Here is a 23333-nt window from a genome sequence, read left to right as displayed (position 1 = left end):
TAGACCTTGAAGCTGTGGACTCTCCCCTAAAACCGCAAACAAAAAAGACAAGTTAGGGTTATATTCATGAGCCTGGCATGACTGGATGGCTCGCATCACTTTATCTAAAGCATTTTGGGCTTCTTTGTTGAATTCTCGTGGTGAGTTTAAAGCTGTGTCTCCCTTCAGTAGATCAGACAGAGGATCTAAGTCCTGGTTTGAAATGCGTAACAGTGGACGAAGCCAGTTCAGAGTCCCTACCAGCTGTTGTACCTCATTTAGTGTTCTTGGATTTTTCCTTAGTTGGAGTGGTTGTGGAGTTACAGTCTATTCTGTGATTCTGTATCCTAAATATTTCCAGGAAGGAAGTGTCTGTATTTTCTCCTTTGCTACTGTGAGTCCTGCTTTCTCCACTGCTGAGATGACTTGATCTGTTGTCTCCTGCATTGATGCTTGGTCCTTGGCTGCTTTCCCACTGTTTGGCTTTTTGATTACGAAAACTGGAGTGTTCCAGGGGCTGGTACTTGGAGTTAGGTGACTTTTGTTTAACTGTTCCTGTACAAACTGCTCTAATGCAGCAAGTTTCTCTTCTGGTAAGGGCCATTGGCATACCCAGACAGGTGTATTGGATGTCCACGTGAGTTTTAGAGTGTTGTGTCTATCAACAGCTCTTGTTAGAAATCTGTTTCTAGTCTCAGACCCCATTGAGAAAGAATATCTCTTCCCCAAAGAGTTATATCAGCTCCTACTATGAATGATTTTGTGGTGGTAACACAACCTTCAGGTCTCTCAAATGTGACTAAGTGCAAGCTACGAAAGCTTTTACAGTGACCACCAATACCCGCCAGTTGGTCCAGCGTGGGTACAATGGTCCTGTCCTGTGGCCATTTCAATTTCAGTATCAGAGTGACGTCAGTTGTTTCAGTATCTATCAGGCCAATGAGGGTGATGATTTTCCCGAGATGCTTCAGGACACAGGTGAGTTGAGGCTGCCTGTGACTGATGTGCCTGGTCCAAGCGATGAGGGATGTGTTACTCTGTGACTCTTTGTCATGGCTTGACACTGGCACAATGCCAGCACCCCCATGAAAATACAACCCCCAAATGATTTGCTGTGAGATGCGATCAGGAACAGAGCAGAGCAGGCCCAAGCTTAATAACAAAGGAGAAACTTTATTAAACTACTACTACCATAAAAGGGAAAAGAAAGAAAAAAACTAAATCCAAAATGAAAACATTCCTCCTCCCCCCCCCATTTCCAACAAACCACAGTGAGACACAACTTGGACCCCCAATCAGGTTCCCACCCTTCAGATAATCAATACTCAGTCCATCGAGGGAGAGAGGAGTCTCTCCTGTGCCATAGACCCCCCAAAAAACACAACTGCCAATTCTTGTGTTTCCATGTCACCACATGGCACCGCCCTGAGAAAAAAAATTGCCGTGGTGACACTCTCCTTTCCATGCACAGTGCTCTCACCATCATACATGGATGGACAGACTGCTCTTAGGATTTTTCCTTTCAAGGATGCTCTGCCAAGAGAGGAGAAAAACAACAGTTCATTTTTTTTCATTTTTGGGACCACAGTCCCCCCCATTTTCTTCCTCCCCTGGGGCCGAGGGTCTCAGGAACAGATATCCTAATCTTTTCTTTTTCTCTGAAGACAGGGGGCATCACCAAAAACCTCCTCAACTTTTCTCTGTTCACTCCACTCCTGTCTTTTTTCCTCAGCTGCTGAAGCAGGTCTCTTGGCTCACCACGCATCCTCCGAAAATACAGTCTCTCTCTCAGAGAAAATTGGTTCAGTCTAAGGGTAACAAGAAAAAGTCCAACCAAAAGCCACTCCATCATCTTCCCCCCCCCAATCTTCTTTTCTTAACATCCCAGCTCCCAGGCTGTCTCTCTTCCTCTCCTTCAAACCGAGGAGTAGTAATATTTCACAAAGCTTTCATTTCTCAAGGAAGGGTTAAAAGTCTCAGATTCCCCGGACACCTGGCTCTATGCCCGGATCTCCGGCTCCCATGGCCGGGCACCTTCCTTCGCCCCCCCCCCGCCCCGCCCCCCCTCCGTTCTTCTCCTTCCCTGCGGTGTACTGCTGACAGACCGTTGCTGTCTCTTTCTCTCTCTCTCCAGAGAGACTCTGGGGAGGAACGCAGAAATCCCAGATTTCCCTCCACCCTTCCATCTGCTGGGGGCCAGCCAGGTTCCAGTCCCTCGACCCTTTGGCCTACCTCAGTCAGGCCACAGGACTTCCCCTCCCCCACCCAGCCACAGGCCGGGCAGGGGAGAGCCTGCACTGCACTCTGACTGGAACCAAAGAGAGAGAGTTCCCCTGGGAGTTCTGGCTTTTAACCCCTCTGTGTTCTCAGAGGCGTGTCCAGCCTTCAATTGGTCAGCCCACGTGCCAATATCCAACCCCAATCACTGACTGGCTTGACTGTCTTCCTTCTGAGAAAATCCCCTTCCGTGTCAAACCACAACACTCTGGTAGGAGAAAATCTTGTGCTATGGTTAGTCCTTTAGGGATAAAACATGCAGGGTCTAGACACAAAACTAAAACGGTGATTTCCTGTGAACAAGTGACAGATAACACAGTTGGAATGATATAGAAACCTTCTGCATGGGATCTGTTCACTCCCACTATTAAGAACTGACATGGTTGTGGTTCAGGTCCCAGCTGTCCTGTGGATGGTCCAGTGTCATGGTTTGACACTGGCACAATGCCAGTGCCCCCCATGAAAATGCAATCTCTCAACTGAATGCTGTGAAATGCGATCGAGAACAGAGCAAAGCAGGCCCAAGCCTAATAACAAGAAAAAAAACTTTATTAAACTACTACCACTATGCTACTATAAAAGAGGGAAAAAAAAAAAAAAAAAGAAACACACACAATTCAAAATGAAAACCTTCCAAAGCATTCCTCCTCCCACCACCCAACTCCAACAAACCACAGTGAGACACAATCTGGACCCCAATCAGGTTTCCACCCTCCAGATAATCAACACCCAGTCCATCTGCAGGGAGAGAAGAGTCTCTTCTGTGCCACAGACCCCCCAAGAAACACAACTGCCAATTCTTGTGTTTCCATGTCACCACATGGCACCGCCCGGAGAAAAAAAGTTTGCCAGTGGTGACCCTCTCCTTTCCATGCACAGTGCTCTCACCACCAATGCATGGATGGACAGACTGCTTTTAGGATTTTTTCTTTTCAAGGATGCCCTGCCAAGGGGGGAAAAAACAACAGTTCAGTTTTTCATTTTTGGGACCAACAGTCCCCCCTATTTTCCCCCGGGGCTGAGGGTCCAAGAACAGAGATCTTCTTCTCTTCTTCCTCTGCGAAGACAGGGGGCACCACCACAAACCTCCTTAACTTTTCTCTGTTCGCTCCACTTTTGTCTTTTCCCAGCTGAAGCATGGTCTCTTTGGCTCACCGGCATCCTCCTAAAATACAGTCTCTCTTGGAGGAGAAGATCAGTTCAGTCTGTGGCTACTAAGAAAAAGTCCAGCCAAAAGCAACTCCATCATCTCCTCCCACCTAGAATTTCTCCTTCCAACATCCCAGGTCCCAGGCTGTCTCTCTTCCTCTCTTTCAAACTGAGGAGGAGAAAAAATTCACAAAACTTTCATTTCTCAGGAAGGGTTAAAAGTCCCGACTCCCAGAGATGGCTTTCTGCCCAGGCTCCAGCTCCCACAGCCCAGCTGGGCACCTTGCGGCCCCCCCGCTCTTCTCCTTCCCTGCGGTGAACTGCTGGCAAAACCACCGCTGTCTCTTTTTCTCTCTTGGGAGAGAGAGAGAGACTCTGGGGGGGAATGGAGACATCCCAGATTTCTCCACCATTCCATCTGCAGGGGGCCAGCCCGGTTCCAGTCCCTCCACCCTTGGGCCTACCTCCGAAGGCCACATGGCTTCTCCCCTCCCCCACCCAGCTCGTCGCCGGGCAGGGGAGAGTCCTGCACTGACCGCTGACCGGAACCCAAGAGAGTGAGTTCTCCTGGGAATTCTGCTTTTAACCCCTCTGTGTCCTCAGAGGCGTGTCTACCTTCAATTGGTCAATGTCCAAATTGACCTCTTCCTTCCGGAAAAATTCTTTTTCCGTGTCAAACCACGACACTATGTGTGGAATGGCATTGGTTAGCATTACTGGTTGGGCTATAGACAGCTCCAATCTGGTACCTGGAGACATTGTGCTTGGTAGTCCTGCAAAGATCTGCTGCAGTTCTGTGCTTGGTGGCCTGTGGTGGTCTCTGGCTTGTGAAACAGTGGTTCTTCTGTCCTTGCACGCCACTGAGTTGTGCTCGGCTGCAAGTTTCCCGTAAGATGGCATAGACAACCCTGTAGTGGGCGAAAATTGTTAGTATTTTGATAAGGACCCTTGTAGCCACTGTTTTTTGGAAGTGGCATCCTTCGTAGTTTAGGACACTATCGCTTAAAATGCCCTCTCTAGCCACACAAATAGCATGTATCCTTTGGAGTCTGTTGGTTTTCAATTGCCCCTTTAAATGCTGTTAGAGCCTCTGCTAGGGTTTGTGCTTGAATTTCTACAGCTTTTTCCTGCTCCTTTAGGGTGTTTTCCTGTGCAGTTGTGATGGCATTAGCTAGCACCTCTGCCTGCATGGCTGCTGCGGGTTCAGGAGTACCCAGGCGATTGCAAGCGTCCACTAGCTGTGTTAGAGTAGGCTCAGGGTCTTGTGGCAATGCACTCAATATTTTTTTGCAGTTTGGATTTGCATTAGAAATTGCAAGCCGTTTTAATAACTATTCTCTGGCACGATCAATGGGAATTTGCTTATCCAATGCCAATTTTAAATGGTCCAAAAATTTAATGTATGGTTCATCCATCCCTTGTTTTATTTCTGTGAAGTCTAATTCAGGTTTATTCCCGTCAAGCACCTGAAGCAAGGCAGTCCTTGCTGTTTCCTTCATGTCTTGCAGGATCTGTCTGTTAAGAACCCTTGCCTGTCTTTGTGGATCTGTGTAGGTTCCTTCCCCAGCAAGCTGATCTATGGTTATATTTGCAGTGACTTGAGTCCTTGCATAATGTCTTAAAAGGTCATTTAATAAATGCTTCCATGCCAGTTCCCACAGAGAATACTCTGTTGGAGACAGTAAAGATGTACAAAGCTGCTTTAGGTCATGAGGGGTAAACACATTTGCTGAAAAGGTAGCTTGTAATAATCCTCTGAAATATGCTGATTGTCTTCCATAAGATCTAGCTTGTTATAAATTATGACACGGGACCAATTTGTGTCACTTTATAAAGAGAATTGTATTAACTTAGCAAGCAAGCAATACAGGCAAATGCAGCACTGGGCGACCGGGGAGCCTCTCTCTCTCTGATCCACCCACGGCTCACATCGGTTCCTTATCCCGGTCCTTCTTTATACTGTATCATTTTACTGCTGACATGGCCTTCCAGATGTGCTCTGCGGATGTGCTTCCTATTGTTAGGGGGTCCTTTTTTCTGCTGTCCGGTGGTTGTTTGAGGAAAGCTTCTATTCTTCTTCCTCTGAGATAGCGTTAATCCTGCAACTTCTCCAAATATGGTTACACAGCTTGCAAAGATTTCTCAATTCCACAGTCTATTGATTCCATACATCCTGCCTTCCTGCCCCACTGTTTCCTGTGCCTTACACAATTCCTGGGGCTTTTCCTGATGAACAAAAACTATGCTATTGTCTTTCACAAATCCCCCCTTTTGTCTTTCCAGCATTTTGTTCATCAAATCTTTGTAATTCTTGCTGACTCAAGATTAAGGTTTCGTCTATCTCTTCTATAGGTCCATATTCTGCTCTAATAAGCATTAAATGTGCAGCTTCTAAATACCCTTTTACTATTGCAACGAGTTTATTAAATATACAAGGTCCAAACGTAAGGCCTAAAAGTAATAGGATCAAGGGTCCAGCAATAGTAGACAGCAAAGTAGTCATCCAGGGGGAATGATTGAACCATGACTCATACCAGCTCTGTTGGGCTTCTCTTTCACTTTTTCTCTGCTCTAATCGCCTCCTTAGTTCTGCCATGGTGTCTATAACTACCCCTGTGTGGTCAGCATAGGCACAACACTGTTCTTTTAGGGCCACACAGAGCCCTCCTTGTTCTAGTAGCAATAAATCCAATCCCCTTCTATTCTGTAGTACTACTTCAGATAGGGATCTCACTGATTTCACTAATCCATCAATAGCTTGCTCTATTTTACTTAGGTCTTCATCTACTGAAATTCTAAGTGCTCTAAATTCCTTTTGTTGATTGACTAAAGAAGCGACCCCTGTACCTGCACCTATCCCACCAATCGTTAGGAGGGTTGCAATCGTGAGAACGGTAAGAGGTTCCCTTTTTACTAAGTGATGTTCAGATACAGTGTGTTGTTCATAAATATAATCACTAGTATGGTATGTAATTCTTGGTATTATTGAAACTTGAATACAATAGTCGCTATTCTGGTTGAACAATTGAAGTGAAATGCATGGGGTAATTCCAAGATTGTTACATACCCATTTAGTATTGGCCGCCGGTAATAGCCAATCTGCGGGCCTCTTCTCGTCCTCTAAAGATCCTATTACCTGTGGGGTATTATTAGTTTGAGTCCTATTTTCATTTATCTCTGTTTGACTCTCTTCCTTTTCTACTAGATTAGGTGGAGCATCCTCTTCAGTTAATATTGGGTTGGGTCCTACGGGTTCTGACTCAGGAGATACCGCTTCCTTTTTAATTAATAAATGCCCCCCACGATCCTTTCCTGGTTCCCATAGCCTAACTCCCCAAACCTTCCCTATCAGCCATCCTGGGTCCTCAGGTTTAGTTATATTTATATATATTCCCTCACAGTTTCCCTCGCTCTCGCCTAGAATGGCCCCACTGCTATCATGTAAAGCGGGTGTGCACCCATGTGGTTTCCATTTCACTCGCAGGTAAGGGTCCTTTTTCTCAGGATTCCAATCAGAGGCTATAGTTTCACATCCCCAGTAAGCACAGTAGTAATGTCCCGGGTAATTGCAATATGTTTTTCCTGGATTTGAACTGGGACAAAAATAAAATCCCAAGTTGTTAAAACAGGGATTCATAATTATGAGATCGCAAAGTGTACAATTGAAGCTCGGAGCCCCAGGAGTAATTACTGTCTGTACAACCCGTTGATCCTCTAGTCTCATCAAGGTCCATTTATAGGGCTCGTGAGTGGTTATTTCAGTGGCACAGCAAGGCATAAACAGCATAACTAATAAGCAAATGGTGTGCGAGGTCTGGTGTGTCACTTTGCAATGAGTATATCTCTTTTGTTACTTTTTTCCCTTTAATTGGTTACCCATAAGGAATCTTTGAACCCAAGGGCTTTCTCTCTTCTCGTTACTCCCAATCTTGAGGCAATTCTGCAGACATTGCTGATATGTTCCAATTTGAGGGCTCCTTCCTTCACAGTGGTTTACCCTTCTGCCTCGTCTGTCGACTCGGGTGCTTCGAGCCATGGGGGGTACCATCTTCTCGGCAGCAAGAGTATTTTTCAGGAGGGGATTTATGACCTTTAGAAGTTTGCCTTTTAAAATTAGAGAGCCAATTCCAGTCTTTTACCTCCGGTGCTTCACACCGGACTCCCTTCAGGTATTTTCGACAAATGCCCTCTGTAATTTCCACTACAAATGGATTCGATTCATTTTGGTGGTAATAATAATAGTTTGGTTCAACTCCTCTTGCAAAAATTTTCCACCACTCCTTAGATCCTAATTCAAACTTCCCACTAGATATTTTGCAACTAAGTATCCAATCCATGATTTCTCTCTGGAGCTTCCAGCAAGGATTACAAACTCCCCTTGGGGAAGTTCCTCTGTTGCAATGGGACCACCACCTTTCCTTGCACACCGTACAAATATAGCATACAAAGGGGTAGCAATTACAATATTGATTTCTACACTTTACTCTAACAGCTATATTGCTAATCAGTCCATCATCTAAATAATAAAGGTTTCAGCAGGTATTCAATTCGGTAAGAGTTCATTTATTCTTCTGAAGTCTCAGTTTCAGGTCCCCTGGGGAACTGGTGACTTGCCACGAGTTGTTGGTGACAGGTCCTTTTATTCTGCTAGCATGTGTCCATCCTTTTTCTGCAGTTCGGAGTGCGGTTTCTGCGGTAAGCAACACAAGATAAGGGCCCTCCCACTGAGGAGTCAATGAGGATTCCTTCCATGATTTAATTAATACATAGTCTCCTGGGTGTATTTTGTGGATTGTCAAGTCTAGGGGAGGCCTTTGCACTACCATTCCCCCTTTCCAAAGCTCATTGCGGTGTTTCATTAAATTTGTAATAGAAGTAGTTAATTTTTGGTCTTTCAGTTGGGGGTGATCTTGGGGTTCTTCTAGATCGTATGGAATTTCATATAGCATTTCAAATGATGAGATTCCCACATCTGCACTAGGTCTAGTTCTGATATTTAATAAGGCTAAAGGAAGACATTTCACCCATGACAATTTTGTTTCTATCATTAATTTAGTGAGCTGCTTTTTCAGTTCCCCATTCATTCTCTCTACCTTCCCAGAACTTTGGGGATGCCATGGTGTATGGTATTCCCATTTTACTCCTAAAGCACTTAAAACATCTTTAGTTATTTTTGACACAAAGTGGGGTCCTCTGTCAGAATCTATTGTCTCTATTATCCCATATTTTGGGATTATTTCTTCTAACAATATTTTGACCACTGTTTGTGCCGTAGTCCTAGCAGTTGGATATGCTTCTATAAAATGAGTAAGATGGTCCACAATCACTAGTAGATATTTATATCTCCCCACTTTACGTAGTTCAGTAAAATCTATCTGTATTTTTGCGAAGGGTCTATGGGCTAATTCCCTTCCTCCCATGGGTCTTTCCCTTTGATGGGTTTTGTTTACCTTCTGACAAATCAAGCAATCTCTTACTACTTGTTTAACTAAGTTATAAATGCCAATACTTGTATATTTGGTTGTAAACTGGTCTACCAATGCCTGAGTTCCCCAGTGAGTTTGATCGTGGAACCTCTGTAGTATTCCCAGAGCCATACATTTGGGCAAAACCATTCTCCCATCTGGGAGTTTCCACTGACCCTCTGGTTTTTCCTCGATCCCCATTTTATGTAATTTTTCTTTCTCTTGTGCTGTGAAACTATATATTTGCCATTTTTCTTTAGGAGACTTCACCAGTATAGTAGTACCTTACCCCTTTCCTTCTTTCTGTACTGGAGCTTGTAAAGCTGCCCTCTTTGCCTCTTGATCAGCTAAGTTATTTCCCCTATTTCGAAAATGAAGTCCCTTCTGGTGTCCCCTAAGGTGAACTACTGCAATTTGGGCTGGGTCCCTTAGGGCACTTAAAACTTGAACAACAAGCTCCTGGTGAATTAGATCCTTTCCTTGTGAGTTTATGAGTCCCCTCTCTTCCCAGATTTTCCCAAATGTATGTACTACCCCATAAGCATACTTAGAGTCAGTATAAATTGTCCCGGTTTTTCTTTTTAATAGTCTCAAGGCCCTGAGTACAGCATACAATTCGCAGGCTTGCACAGACCAGGAGTTACTCAGAGGTCCCGATTCAATTACTTCTAAGTTTTTCCCTCCTATTATGGCATAACCTGATCTCCGCTTCCCTTCTATCACCCGTGAGGAGCCATCTACAAACAATCTTTCTCCCTGTTCCAGTTCCTCCTCTTCTAGGTCTGGCCTGATTTTTGGTTTGGCTTTCTATGGTCTGGAAACAATTGTGTGCCAATCCCTCTTCATTAGGTTCCCCATATAGGAACTGGGCAGGATTCTATGTTGTAGTTACTTCAAGTGACAGATTTGGTGAATCAATTAAAATGCCTTCATATTTTAAAAGTCTGGAATCTGTGATCCACTTATCCGCTTTTTGTTGTAAAATTCCCCTAATATTATGTGGGGATAAAACTCTCAATTCCCCATTCAAAGTTAGTTTATGAGCTTCCTCGACGAAAAGGGCAGCGGCCACAATAGCTTGCAAACAGGTCGGCCATCCCTTACTCACAGGGTCTAATAATTTGGAAAGATATGCTACAGGCGTCTTCTTATCAGCCCATTCTTGTGTTAGAACCCCATAGGCGGTTCCCCCTTCAGTGTTAATAAATAGGTAAAAGGGTCTTTTAGATCAGGTAAGCTGAGTACAGGTGCATTCATCAAATCTGCTTGTAGCTCCTTTAAGTGCTGCTCATCCATAGGGGTCCATTTTAGCAGACTGTCTTGACTTAGTTTGTTATACAAGAATTTAACTTTATTGCTGTAATTCTCTATCCACTGTCTACAATACCCTACTAATCCTAATAACTGATGTATTTGCTGCTTATTCTTAGTGGGTGGGATCGAGAGAATCCCTTTTACTCTTTCAGGGTCTATTTTCTTTACCCCTTCACTCAAATAGTGCCCTAAATACTTGACTTCTTTCTCAACAAATTGTAATTTAGACTTGGATACCTTTAATCCCTTTGAGTTTAGAAAATTCAGTAATTTGATACTCTCCTGTCTCACTGCCTCCTCTTCATTCCCAGCAATTAATAAATCATCCACATATTGGATTTGTGTTATTCCCTTCCCAACTTCATATTCTTGGAGAATTTGTCCTAGGGCTTGTCTGAATAGATTAGGAGATTCAGTAAATCCTTGGGGCAGGACTGTCCATCTCAGTTGTTGTCGTCGATGGGTTTCTGGGTCTTCCCATTCAAAGGCAAAATAATCCCAGTATTTTTCATCCAAAGGGCAAGCCCAAAAGGCATCTTTTAGATCAATTACACTATACCAGCAATTTTCGGGTCCTAGACGACTCAGCAAGGTGTATGGATTAGCTACCACCGGGAACCTTGCCAAGGTTATTTTGTTTATTTCTCTCAGATCATGGACTAATCTATAGGACCCGTCTGGTTTCTTTACTGGCAAAATGGGAGTGTTAAAGGGGGGCATACATGGCTCTAGGAGCCCCTTTTCTAGTAGCCGATCTATTTCCGGTTTTAATCCCATTTTTCCTTCTCTAGGGACAGGATACTGTTTTGTTTTAACCGGGTTTTCAGGATTGCTAATTGTGACTGAAAAGGGTGGAATTTTTAGTTTGCCCACTGTTTCTGGGGTATACCAAACTTCGGGATTAATTTTCTTCTCATCTTCTACTCTAAGGGGGCAGAGTTTAATTTGTAATTTCTTGTCCACTACTTCTAGGTTGATACCTAATTCTATTATTAAATCCCGCCCCAGCAGGTTATACTCTGCTTCAGGTACTAATAGTAAAGAGCCTATTCCAAATTTAGAGTCCGTTTCAAATACTACCTCTTTAATTATTGGTACCTCAAATGGCTCTCCTTTTGCACCTATTACATATACAGTTTCTGATGACTTCTTGCATCCCAGGGGCAGACTCTGCACTGTAGATCGTTCTACCCCAGTATCAATTAAAAATTCCATTTCTTGTTGTTGGGGTCCCACTTTGATTTTTATCAAGGGCTCTTTACGATGTTGTGTCCCCAACAAATAGAGCCCGTGACACCTCTAGTCTTCCTTGAACATTTTCTCGTCCACTATCCTTTGTCGACATTCCCTCTTCCTGTGACCCTTCTTTCCGCAGTAGAAACATGTGATTTCCTTCTCACGAGCTCTTCCCCCATCCCGAGGGACATACTTTCGAACCTCCCCCTGCCCAGTCCTCCTTCCTTGGGGGGTTGGCTTGGGTCCCTCATGTACTACTGCAGCCATAATCCTTGACTGCTTTTTGTAACTCTCATCTTCCCTTCTAACGTACACTTTCTGTGCTTCCCATAGGAGTTCCTCCAATCCCCTAGTTTGCCACCCATCCAACTTCTCTAGTTTCCTTCGTATATCCACCCATGAGTTGACTACAAACTGCATTTTTAACAATGCCTCCCCCTCTGGGGTGTCAGGGTCTACCCCAGAATACAATTGAAAAGCCTTTCTTAGTCTTTCCAACTATTCTGTGGGATCCTCCTCCTTTTTCTGCTGTACCTAAAAGGCTTTTTGCACATGCTGTCCCCTAGGGATGGCTCTCTTAATGCCCTGTATGATTATGTTCCGCAGGTCGTCCATATGGGTCCTATGATGCGGGTCTTGGTTATTCCATTGGGTATTCTGTAGGGGCCATTTAGTGTATGCCAATGGTCCCTGTTGGTGTTCATTATCCCAGATTCTCATCCCCATTTCCCTTATCATTCTCCTTTCCTCTGTTGTAAATAAAATTCCCAAAACAGACTGCAATTCTTCCCATCTGTAAATGTTTGGCCCTAAAAATTGATCCAATCTTTCCGCCACCCCCAGGGGATCTTCTAGTAAGTGCCCCATCTCCTTCTTAAACTCCCTCACATCTCCCGAATTCAAAGGTATAGACACATACCCAACCCCCATGATTTGCGCTGGCTGCCCAGCCTGCCCTGCGTGAGGGTTTGGTATCATGCCCACCCCATGCTCCCTGAGGGGGAACATTCCTGGTTCCTGAGCCTTTTTTTCTAGTCTGGCTTCTCGTTACTCTGCAATTCCTATCCTCAGATTCTTTATCTTCCAGTGACTCCCCTTCTGAATCTTGGGGAGATGTTGGTGCTGTGGGACTGGTGGGACTTGGGGGTAAAGGAGGGTGTAAGTTCAGGCCAAGAGGTGCTGGTGGTGGCGGCGGTGGAATGTATGGGGGAGGGACATATGGGGGTAATTCAACCTCCTTTTTAGTCCTCTTTTTCTTATCTCTAGAAGTGAGGGCAAACAACTTTGTCCTTGTTTCTCCTACTATCCACAGGGAGGCGTATTCGCTCTCCTCCAAATTAAAGGGCTCCTGAGAGTTTACATATATATTTAAAGCCTGACAAATCCAATCTTCAGAGGATCCAAATACAGGCCAATATAAATGATCTCCTCTAATCTGTTTCCCTCCCCAAACCTCCATACAATAGTGCAGCATTTTGACTTTATCCTTCCCTTTTCTAGAGGGGAAAGAATCCCAATTATTTATCATTACTCCTAGAGGACTATCCTCAGGGATCTGGGGAAGCTTTGCAGGGGTTCCCCCACCCATGGGACCAGAGGGCTTGCTTTTCCTCTGTCCCATCTTCCGGAGTGCACTCAATTTTTCACACACGCGCTCCCCTGGTGCGTGGCCCAAGCCCTCTCGGGTATTGGGAACCGCACTACTGAGGGTCCGCACTCACTTGGTCTCTATGAGACCTCTCATACACAACAGTCCAGGATAACCATCCCAAACCAAGCGGATTACTGGCCTATACTTACGGGTCCTGCGTCTTCGCTCGGATCTTCATGCACAAAGTTTACAGGGGTATCCGGTTCTCCTTTTAACCGGCTCTCCTTTGCCCGCAGCCTAATTTAGGTTCGTCGGTAGAGAAACCGGAAGGTCTGGGACAATTGGGCTGCCAAAAAAAAGGCAGGGCGCCTCCCAAGGGTCCCAGAACAACCAGGCTATTTTGCTCTCCGAGTCACGGCACCAACTTGTTATAAATTATGACACGGGACCAATTTGTGTCACTTTATAAAGAGAATTTTATTAATTTAGCAATCAAGCAATATGCACAAATGCAGCGCTAGGCAATTGGGGAGCCTCTCTCTCTCTGCTCCACCCACGGCTCACATCGGTTCCTTATCCCGGTCCTTCTTTATACTGTATCATTTTCTGCTGACATGGCCTTCCAGATGTGCTCTGCGGATGTGCTTCCTACTTGTCCTAGTTTAGGGCAAATTTGGGGAAAACCCTCTGAAAGGAGCCCCCAGGAAATAAACCCCCACGGCGCCTCCCCACCCACCTGGTTCAGGGAAAAATTTCCTCTGAGAGAAGTGGAAAAGAACCTGTTTATTAAACGAACAAAGCACTCCCCAGCACCAAAACAATTAACAACACTAGATGACAACAAAACTCTTTCACCCCTCTGAAGAGATGAACAAATCCAGAAAGTCTTTCCTGGGAATGGTCGCCCGGGTCTGGACGCTGGGGATTGCTCTCCAGCACTGGGGATGGCTGCTGCAGATCACAAAATGCAGGCTCCTGGTTTTCCTTGGTGTTTCCCAGATCCCAGTCCAGAGCAGGTTGGATGGTATTCAGGAAGAGGAAAGGAAAAAGCAGCAGTCCAGGGAAAGAATTGGACTGCTTAGCTAACCTAACTAGGAAGCAAGCAAAGCAAGAAAGCAGGCAAAGCAAGCAAGCCAAGCAAGCAAGCAAGCAAAGCAAAGCCAGCCAGCCAGCCCTAGCCTTTTCTAGACAGCAGACCATGGGGGGAGGTGAACCAGATGATAACAAGGCAAAACAAACCTTCACTTTCAGAGTCAGTTCTGAAAGCACAGAACATAATATCAAACGTAAACAGAACACACGATTGGAGATACAAACACCATAACGTCACCCTAGGACACTACTGTTAGGGGGTCCTTTTTTCTGCTGTCCGGTGGTCATTTGAGGAAAGCTCCTATTCTTCTTCCTCCGAGATAGCGTTAATCCTGCAACAACTTCTCAAAATATTGTTACACAGCTTGCAAAGATTTCTCAATTCCACAGTCTATTGATTCCATACATCCTGCCTTCCTGCCCCACTGTTTCCTGCGCCTTACACAATTCCTGGGCGTTATAAATTATGACACGGGACCAATTTGTGTCACTTTATAAAGAGAATTTTATTAATTTAGCAAGCAAGCAGTACGGGCAAATGCAGCGCTCGGCGGCCGGGGAGCCTCTGCTCTCCCCAACGGCTCGCACCGCACCTCCCGGTCTTTCAGTTCTTATACCCCTTCAGTTCCGGACTTTGTGATATTCTCGACGTGCTCTGCATCTGCGCAGCGTGTTGCTAGGGGTCTTTTTTCTGCTGTCCGGTGGTTGTTTGAGGAAAGTTCCTATTCTTCTTCCTCCGAGGTAGCGTTAACCCTGCAATAACTTCTCCAAATATGGTAACGCAGCTTTCAAAGATCTCTCAATTCCACTATCTACTAATAGCAGTACATCCTGCCCTCCTGCCCCACTGTTTCCTGTGACTTACACAATCCCTGGGACTTTTCCTGATGAACAGAAACTATGCTATTGTCTTTCACAAATCCCCCCTTTTGTCTTTTCATCATTTTGTTCATCAAACCTTTGTAATTCTTGGTGGTTTATAACTAGGATCTCTTCCATTTCTAGGTTTTCTGGTATTGACTCATATTTTGCTCTAATCAGCATCAGGTGTGATGCTTCTAGCCTTCCCTTAATAATGACAGTTCTCCGAGTTCACAATTTTACCACTGGAATCCTTCTGTGGAGGTTTATATCCATAAGGCCCCCATGATACTTTAAGGAATTTATCTCCTGCTACTGACCAATCTGAAGCTATTGTTTCACAGCCCCAGTGCCCACAGAAATATTCTCCAGGGTAGTTGCAATACCCTTTCCCTGGGTTTGATGCTGGGCACATATAAAATCCATTTCTATCCAAACAAGGCTCTATAGGGGCTAGTTCACATAACTGTGGGTTAAAACTAGGGGATCTGGATGTTATCTGGTTCTGAATTCCCACACCATCCACTCGGGTTAGTGTCCACTTAAAAGGTTGATGTAAAGCTTGGGAGCCCTCTCCTTAGTATAGGGTAAAAAAAACATTGTAATACCAGTAATTTGCCAATAAGGGTGGAGTCCTGACCTTGCATTTACTATATAATGTCTTATTTTCCCCTTTTGGGTTTGTTGCCCTGTTGGTGTCTCGGGGGTAATCAGACTGGTCTTCTGGAGGAACTTAGTACTTGGCTGGCAATAGTTGGAGCATTTCAGCATTATTCTATTTTTGGGGGGCCTGGCTCTTTCCCCTCTGCCTCGCCCGCCGACTCGGGTGCTTCGAGCCATGGGGTAAACCATCTTCTCGGCAGCAGCGGTACTCGCCTGAGCGCCCATTCCCCTGCTCCTGCCTAACCTTGTACTGTTCCCAGTTCTTATCCTTGACCGGGGGTGGGTCACACGGGACCCCCTTTAGTTCCCTCCGACAACACTCTTTTATAATTTGGGCAACAAATGGAGGGGGCTCGTTAGAGTGGAAACAAAAGTTTTCTGGATGCACCCCTCTGGTGTAAATTTTCCTCAGATTCAAAGGGAATCCACTGATTTCCCACTCCCCTAATTTCAACACAGCTTCAGTTAATTCTCATTCAGTCGTGTAACATTCTGTACAAACCCCAGTGGGCAGCCTCCCCCTTCGGCACTGGACTCCCCACCGTTCTTGGCAAACTTTACATGCAAAGCATACAAAAGGATAACAATCACAGTTTACCTTATTACAAATTATCAAATAATCACTAACAAGCAGGTAATTATATCCCTCTTGCTCCCCTTTGTGACTGACTTGAATGATGTATACAGAGTTCATCAGTTTCTCTTAATGGTAACCTTCAAGTCCCCAGGCTGGCTGGTCACTTTCCAGTGGTCGTCTGTGGTGACTGGACCTTTGACGTGGCTCGCATGAGTCCACCCCTACTCAGGTGTCCTGATAGCAGTTTCTGTGGTAAGCAAAACAACAAACGGACCTTCCCAACGTGAGGTCAGGCAGGTCTCTTTCCAAGTTTTAATAAGTACTTTATCCCCAGGCTTTATTTTGTGAATGGGGAGGTCCAAAGGTGGTCTCTGCAATAACAGCCCCTTTTTTCTGGAGCTCCTCTCTCCTATTCATTATCTGTGTGATGTAGGTGTTGATTTGAAAATTTTCTATACATAGGTGGTTCATGGGGGCCTCAATGTCATATGGCATCTCAAAGGGTGAAACCCCCACATCAGTGGAGGTTGGGTACGGATGTTCAACAGTGCTAGAGGGGTAAGCATTTTACCCATGACATAACTTAGTCAATTGTTTCTTAATTTCCCCATTCATCCTTTCCACCCTTCCGGAACTTTGTGGGTGCCATGGGGTGTGATGTTTCCACTGTATTCTCAGAGTATGAAAAATGTCCTTTGTCACCTTCGAGGTGAAGTGAGGGCCCCGGTCTGAGTCTACCGCCACCAATATACCATATCTGGGGATAACGTCTTCCAGTATTATTTTTACTACAACATGTGCAGTTGCCCTTGCTGTGGGGAAGGCTTCCACATAGTGGGTGAGGTGATCCACTATGACTAGCAAGTACTTATACCTTCCTACTTTAGGTAACTCTGTGAAATCCACCTGTACGTGAGAAAAGGGTCTGTGAACCAGCTCTGACCACCCATCACTCTCTCTCTTTGCTGCTGCTTATTTACCTTTAAGCAGGTTAGACAGCGACTGGTTACCTGCTTGGCCAGGTTATATACCCCTATACACATATATTTAATAGCAAATTGGTCTATTAGTGCTTGAGTTCCCCAGTGCGTTTTGCCGTGCATTGCCTGTAATACTCTCAATGCCATCGCTTTTGGCAACACCTCCCGACCATCAGGTAATATCCATTTACCTTCCTCTTTTTCCCATACCCCCATTCAGTCCAATTTTTGTTTTTCTTGAACAGTAAATGTTCAAGTGAATTTTGGGCCATGTGAACAGCAATATTTCTCCTCAGGGCTTTCACAAAAACATTCCAAACCACCCCCACAGGTGGTACAATTCTCCCGTTGCATGTTCATCGGTTTATATTTTAAAGTTAGTAGTGCCGCTCTTTTTGCCTCCTGGTCAGCTAGATTATTTCCTCTGATTGTGTTTCCCATGCCCTTCTGGTGTCCCCGTATGTACACTATAGCTATCTCTTTTGGACCCCTTATTGCCTGCAAAATCTGTTTTATCATGCAGCAGTCCTTTACCCTGTGAATTGATTAAACCTCTTTCCTCCCAAATTTTCCCGAAAGTGTGCACAACACCATAGGCATATTTTGAGTCAGTGTAAATTGTCCCCGCCTTTCCCTCTAATAATCTTAGAGCCCTTAATACTGCATACAATTCGCATGCCTGGGCGGACCAGCTGGGGCTCAGGGGACCAGATTCCTTTACCTGTAGGGTTTTCCCATCAATTATAGCATATCCCGACCTTCTTTTCCCTTCAAGTACCCTGGATGATCCATCCACAAACAGCTTATCCCCTGTTTCCAGTTCTTCCCCCTCCAGGTCTGGTCTAATCTTTATTTGTTCTTCTATTTGCTGGAGGCAATCATGTGCTAATTCTGAGCAAGGCTCACCATACAGAAACTGTGCAGGATTTTGGAGGGCAGTGGCCTCAGGTGTCAATTTAGGGGATGAAATTAGGATTCCTTCATACTTCAAAAGCCTAGCATCTGTAATCCATTTTTCTGCTTTCGGCTGCAATACTCCCCTTATGTTATGTGGGGACATTACCCTTAACTCGCTTCCAAAGGTAATCTTACCGGTTTCTTCTACCAGCAAAGCAGCTGCCACTATTGCCTGTAAACAGGTGGGCCACCCACGACTAACAGGATCCAGAAGCTTTGATAAGTAGGCTACTGGTTTCTTACTCCCAGCCCAATCTTGAGCCAAAACTCCATATGCCGTCCCCCCATCTACATTAACAAACAGATAAAAAGGTCTCTTCAGATCAGGGAGGCTAAGTACAGGTGCATTACTCAATTCTCTTTTTAGGGCCTCATTGTTCCTCATCTTCTTGTGACTATTTGAGTAATCCTTTGTCAATTTATCATAGTGTCATGGTTTGACACAGAAAAATTTTTTTTTTTTTTTTAGAAAGAAGAGGTCGATCCAGTCAAGAGTCAAGTTTAGATACTGACACTTAAAATAACCAATTAAAAGTAGACACGCCTCTGAGAACACAGAGGGGTTAAAAGCAGAATTCCCAAGAGAATTAGCTCTCTCTGGTTCCGGTCATCACAAGGTACAGACCTCCTTCAGCAACTACCAGTTCAAGAATAGACGGAGAGAGCTAAAGAGAGTGTAAAGATGCCCTTCGTCTTCAGAGAAAAAAAAAAAGTGCAATCTCTGTTTTTAGACCCTCGACCCCAGGGGAAAATGAGAGAGATTATAGTCCCGAAATAAAACACTAGACTATTGTTCCTAATAGTCCTTAGCAAAGCATCCTTAAAAGAGCCCTATAAGCAATCTCTATCCCTGCACAGTAGTAAGAACACTGTAACATAAAAAAAAGAGTGTGTCACACTAGCCAGTGTGTCTGAGCAGTGCCACATATAACATGAAAACACAAGAGGTAGCAGCTGTGTTTCCTAAGAGTCTATAATACAAGGGGGACTCCTCTCTTCCTCAATAAACTCAGTATTAATTATCTTAAAAGATAAAAACTTAATTAAAGATCCAAATGAGTCTCACTATAATTTAGTAGAGTTAAGTAATAAGAAGAGAAATATTTTAGAAAGTTTTCATTTTAAATTTTGTATCGTTTTTTCCTTTTCTTTCTTTTCCTTTTATAGTAACAGTAGGAATAGTATAATAAATTTTTTCCTTTATTATTAAGTTTAGCCTGCTTTACTCTGTTCTCAATTGCATTTCACAATATTTAATTGATAAATTGCATTTTCATGGGGTGCTGGCATTGTGCCAGCGTCAAACCATGACACATATAAAAGTTTTATCTTTCCACTGAAATTTCCTATCCACTACCTGCAGTACCCAAATAGTCCCAATAATTGCCTTACTTGCCTTTTAGTCCTCGGGGCTGGGATTGAGAGAATCTCCTTCTCCTGTCTCACTGCCTCCTCCTCTCGTCCTGCACCTTAAAGGCTTTTTGCACATTCTGTCCCCTAGGGACGGCTCTCTTAATGCCCTGTATGATTATGTTCCGCAGGTCGTCCATATGGGTCCTATGCTGCGGGTCTTGGTTATTCCATTGGGGATTTTGCAGGGGCCTTTTAGTGTCTGCTAATGGTCCCTGTTGATGTTTATTATCCTAGGTTCTCATCCCCATTTCCCTTATAATTCTCCTTTTCTCTTTAAAATCCCCCAAACTCCGGGTCAAATCCCCCCAGATTTGGGTCAGAACTTCCTAATTCTGGGTCCATACCCCCCAGATTTGGGTCACAACTCCCCAGATTTGGGTCAGAATCCCCCAGATTTGTGTCAAAACCTCTAAATTTCAGCTCCAAGTCTTTAAATTCTGCCTCCAAACCCCCAAATTTGGGTCAGAACCTCCCAGATTCGGCTCAGAAGCTCCTGGTTTGGGGTCAGAACCCCCTAAAATCTCCTTAAAACTCCCCGAATTTGGGTCAGAACATCCTGGATTTGGGACAGAACCCTCCAAACTCGGCTCGAAATCTCCAAAACCTCTTTAAAATCCCCCAAATTTGGGTCCAAACCTCCCAAATTTGGGTCCAAACTTTTCCAAAACCTCCTTAAAATAGTGGATCATTTTTGCTTTATCTTTTCCCTTTCCCCTACTGGGAAAGGCATGCCAATTATTTATCATTACTCCTAGAGGACTATCCTCAGGAATCTGGGGAAGCTTTGCAGGGGTTCCCCCACCCATGGGACCAGAGGGCTTGCTTTTCCTCTGTCCCATCTTCCGGAGTGCACTCAATTTTTCACACACGCGCTCCCCTGGTTCATGGCCCAAGCCCTCTCGGGTATTGGGAACCGCACTACTGAGGGTCCGCACTCACTTGGTCTCTATGAGACCTCTCACACACAACACTCCGGGAAAACCACCCCAAACCGAGCGGGAAACCAGCCTATACTCACGCATCCTGCGTCTTCGCTCGGATCTTTGTGCACAAAGTTTACAGGGGTAACCAGTTCTCCTTTTAACTGGCTCTCCTTTGCCCGCAGCTTAATTTAGGTTCGTCAGTAGAGAGACCGGGATGTCTGGGACAATCGGGCCGCCAAAAAAAAGGCGGGGCGCCTCCCGAGGGTCCCAGAACAACCAGGCTATTTTGCTCTCCGAGTCACGGCACCACATATTGTTATAAATTATGACACGGGACCAATTTGTGTCACTTTATAAAGAGAATTTTATTAATTTAGCAAGCAAGCAGTACGGGCAAATGCAGCGCTCGGCGGCCGGGGAGCCTCTGCTCCCACCAACGGCTCGCACCGCACCTCCCGGTCTTTCAGTTCTTATACCACTTCAGTTCCGGACTTTGTGATATTCTCGACGTGCTCTGCATCTGCGCGGCGTGTTGCTAGGGGTCTTTTTTCTGCTGTCCGGTGGTCGTTTGAGGAAAGCTCCTATTCTTCTTCCTCCGAGGTAGCGTTAACCCTGCAATAACTTCTCCAAATATGGTAACGCAGCTTTCAAAGATCTCTCAATTCCACTATCTACTAATAGCGGTACATCCTGCCCTCCTGCCCCACTGTTTCCTGTGACTTACACAGTCCCTGGGACTTTTCCTGATGAACAAAAACTATGCTATTGTCTTTCACACTGGGGCTTTTCCCGGTGAACAAAAACTATGCTATTGTCTTTCACATAGCTGCTTTGCAAATCTTTTTTATTTCTGCAAATCTTATCTTTTCCCACTCTGGTCCCCCTGCACTTCCAACATTATATCTGACTGGAAAGACAGAGAGCTTAGAAGTAATTTCCCATTCTCCGTGTTGTACTGCGTCCCTTCTGATCCTCTGCCAGGTGTCTGTGCCTCCTGATGTACAAAACTCGTCCTCAGATTCTGGTGGGCAACCTTGGGGGGTGTGGGAATATCTCTTTTGCATCGGAGTTTCTCCCGATATGGGCGCCGCCATTTTGGATGGGGTGACTTCTGGGAGCTCACCTCCGGTTCCCATGGTTGTCATGTTGAAGCCCTGCTGTCCTGGGGTGCGGGCAGGGAGTTTGGGCAGGGAGGTGGCCTGAGCTCGGCCCACAAAAGGGGAGTGTCCTGTGTCTGATGGGCAGGAGCTCAGTGACAAATCGGAAAGGGAATCCTGAGACTCTGAGGATGGGACACGCCCACAAAGGGCGGAGCGCGACACCTCTGAAACATGGCGCCGGCCATGTGTGCCTTTGTTTTCACAGAGCATGGATTCAGCTCGGCTTTTTTCCTTTACAGTACCAAAATTCACCGATTTTGCGCCTCTGAGGTTACTTTTCAGAGGAAACCGAGGGGAGTTTTTCAGGTTAGGTGGGTTAGGAGAGATGGGTTGCAGACTTGTCTGGCCAGGACTCATCTGTCCCTTTCTTGGGGGTGACGGATGAACAGGACAGGGAGTGGCTGGCCGTGCTGGCTCCCGCCTGCCCTCCCGGGGGTCTGTGTGCTTCAGGGCGAGCTGGGGACAGGATTGGGGTCTCGGAATCTCTGCCTCCCCTCCTCTCTTTCTGCCGCAGCCTGCGGTCCTCACTCTCTCTGCTTGGAGGTGTGTTTTGGCTGTCTCTAGCTTGTTTTTCCACTTTCCAACGTTACAAATTGCAACATTGTCCTGAATGAGATAAATAAATGGTTAAAATTTGTTCACTGAACCAGGGTGTACTGAGAACATATTTGCTTAGGAGGAGATAAGGAAGTTGTGGTTAAAAATGTACCGTCCTTGGTATGCGTGCTTGATCCGCTTGTTTGTGAAACTGTGTCTTAAGTTCCAGGAAGAAACTCAGAATATACCAAATAAGGAGAGGTCGTGAAAAGGACAAAGAGGAAGACTGCTAGCCTTCATCCCAGCGACCACCAGGAGGCAGAATAAGACCCCCTAGCAACAGACTGGAGTCCGCGCAGAGCGACCTAAGAAAGCCACGTCAACAAGAAAGGGGACTGTATAAAAAGAACTGGAACAAGAGATCAGTTGCGTGCCGTTGGTGGAGCGAAGACTCCCCAGCTGCCCAGCGCTGCATTTACACACATTGCTTGCTTGCTAAATTAATAAAATCTCTTCAATTGGAATATGACACAAATTGGTCCCGTGTCATAATTTATAACACTGAATGTTGGCCGTAACTTTAAGGTGGACTTCTTCTTTTCCATACTGTATAATCTAAGTGCCAGAGTATCCCAGAACTTTAGGGTAAGAGTCTCAGACGTATTTAGAGTTGGAAATTCTGTGAAAACCCATCTAATGAGTTTTTTAAGCTGTTTCTTCTCAAATTTTACATCTTGAATTTCTAATTTGTAGTTAAAAAAAAAAAAAAGATCCTGCTCAGCTAAAGACAGCCTGTTCCCCATTCTTTCTTACTCACCAAATGATGGTTTTCAGACAAGCTGTCGTCCTTAGTCTCCTCCCTGGGTCTGGAAAGGCAGCAGTGTCTCAGCCTTGGCTCAGCCAGTCTCAGATCTCTCTCTGAAGATGTCCTTAGGACTTTGCAGCACATTCTCTAGCCCATCCCGGTTTGAGCCCCTTCTCACCAGCTCGGTTTGAGCCCCTTCTCACCAGCTCGAAGCTTTCAGTCTGAGACCCCCTCTAATGGCCTCAGATCCTCCGTAACCTGGATGTTTCTTTTGTTTTTGATGCCACAAAACCCCAGTCGCAGGCCTGCTCCCCAAAACGCCAGACCAAGGAAAAATGTCCTATTTTGATCGAG

The 23333-nt window shown here is 45.2% G+C and overlaps 2 long non-coding RNA genes across 3 annotated transcripts in view; one reads left to right on the top strand and one right to left on the bottom strand.

Moving 5' to 3' along the window:
* LOC116806886 (uncharacterized) overlaps positions 1-22709 on the top strand; it is a 30306-nt gene extending 7597 nt beyond the window's left edge. The window contains exon 2 of the long non-coding RNA XR_012053364.1: positions 22398-22709. This is a non-coding gene — a long non-coding RNA (uncharacterized lncRNA). The remainder of the gene's footprint in view (positions 1-22397) is intronic.
* LOC140682118 (uncharacterized) lies at positions 19465-22400 on the bottom strand. Of its 2 annotated transcripts, none has more exons than XR_012053366.1 (2): positions 21601-22400; positions 19465-21098 (listed from the first exon to the last, which is right to left on the bottom strand). It is a non-coding gene; the product is annotated as an uncharacterized lncRNA (long non-coding RNA). The 2 variants fall into 2 exon arrangements; XR_012053367.1 differs by having other exon boundaries at positions 19465-21089.
* Positions 22710-23333: the final 624 nt, after the last annotated feature.

This window comes from Taeniopygia guttata, chromosome W, assembly GCF_048771995.1.
Source record: "Taeniopygia guttata chromosome W, bTaeGut7.mat, whole genome shotgun sequence".
NCBI lineage: Eukaryota > Metazoa > Chordata > Aves > Passeriformes > Estrildidae > Taeniopygia > Taeniopygia guttata.
This window is presented reverse-complemented; position numbering and strand designations above follow the sequence as displayed.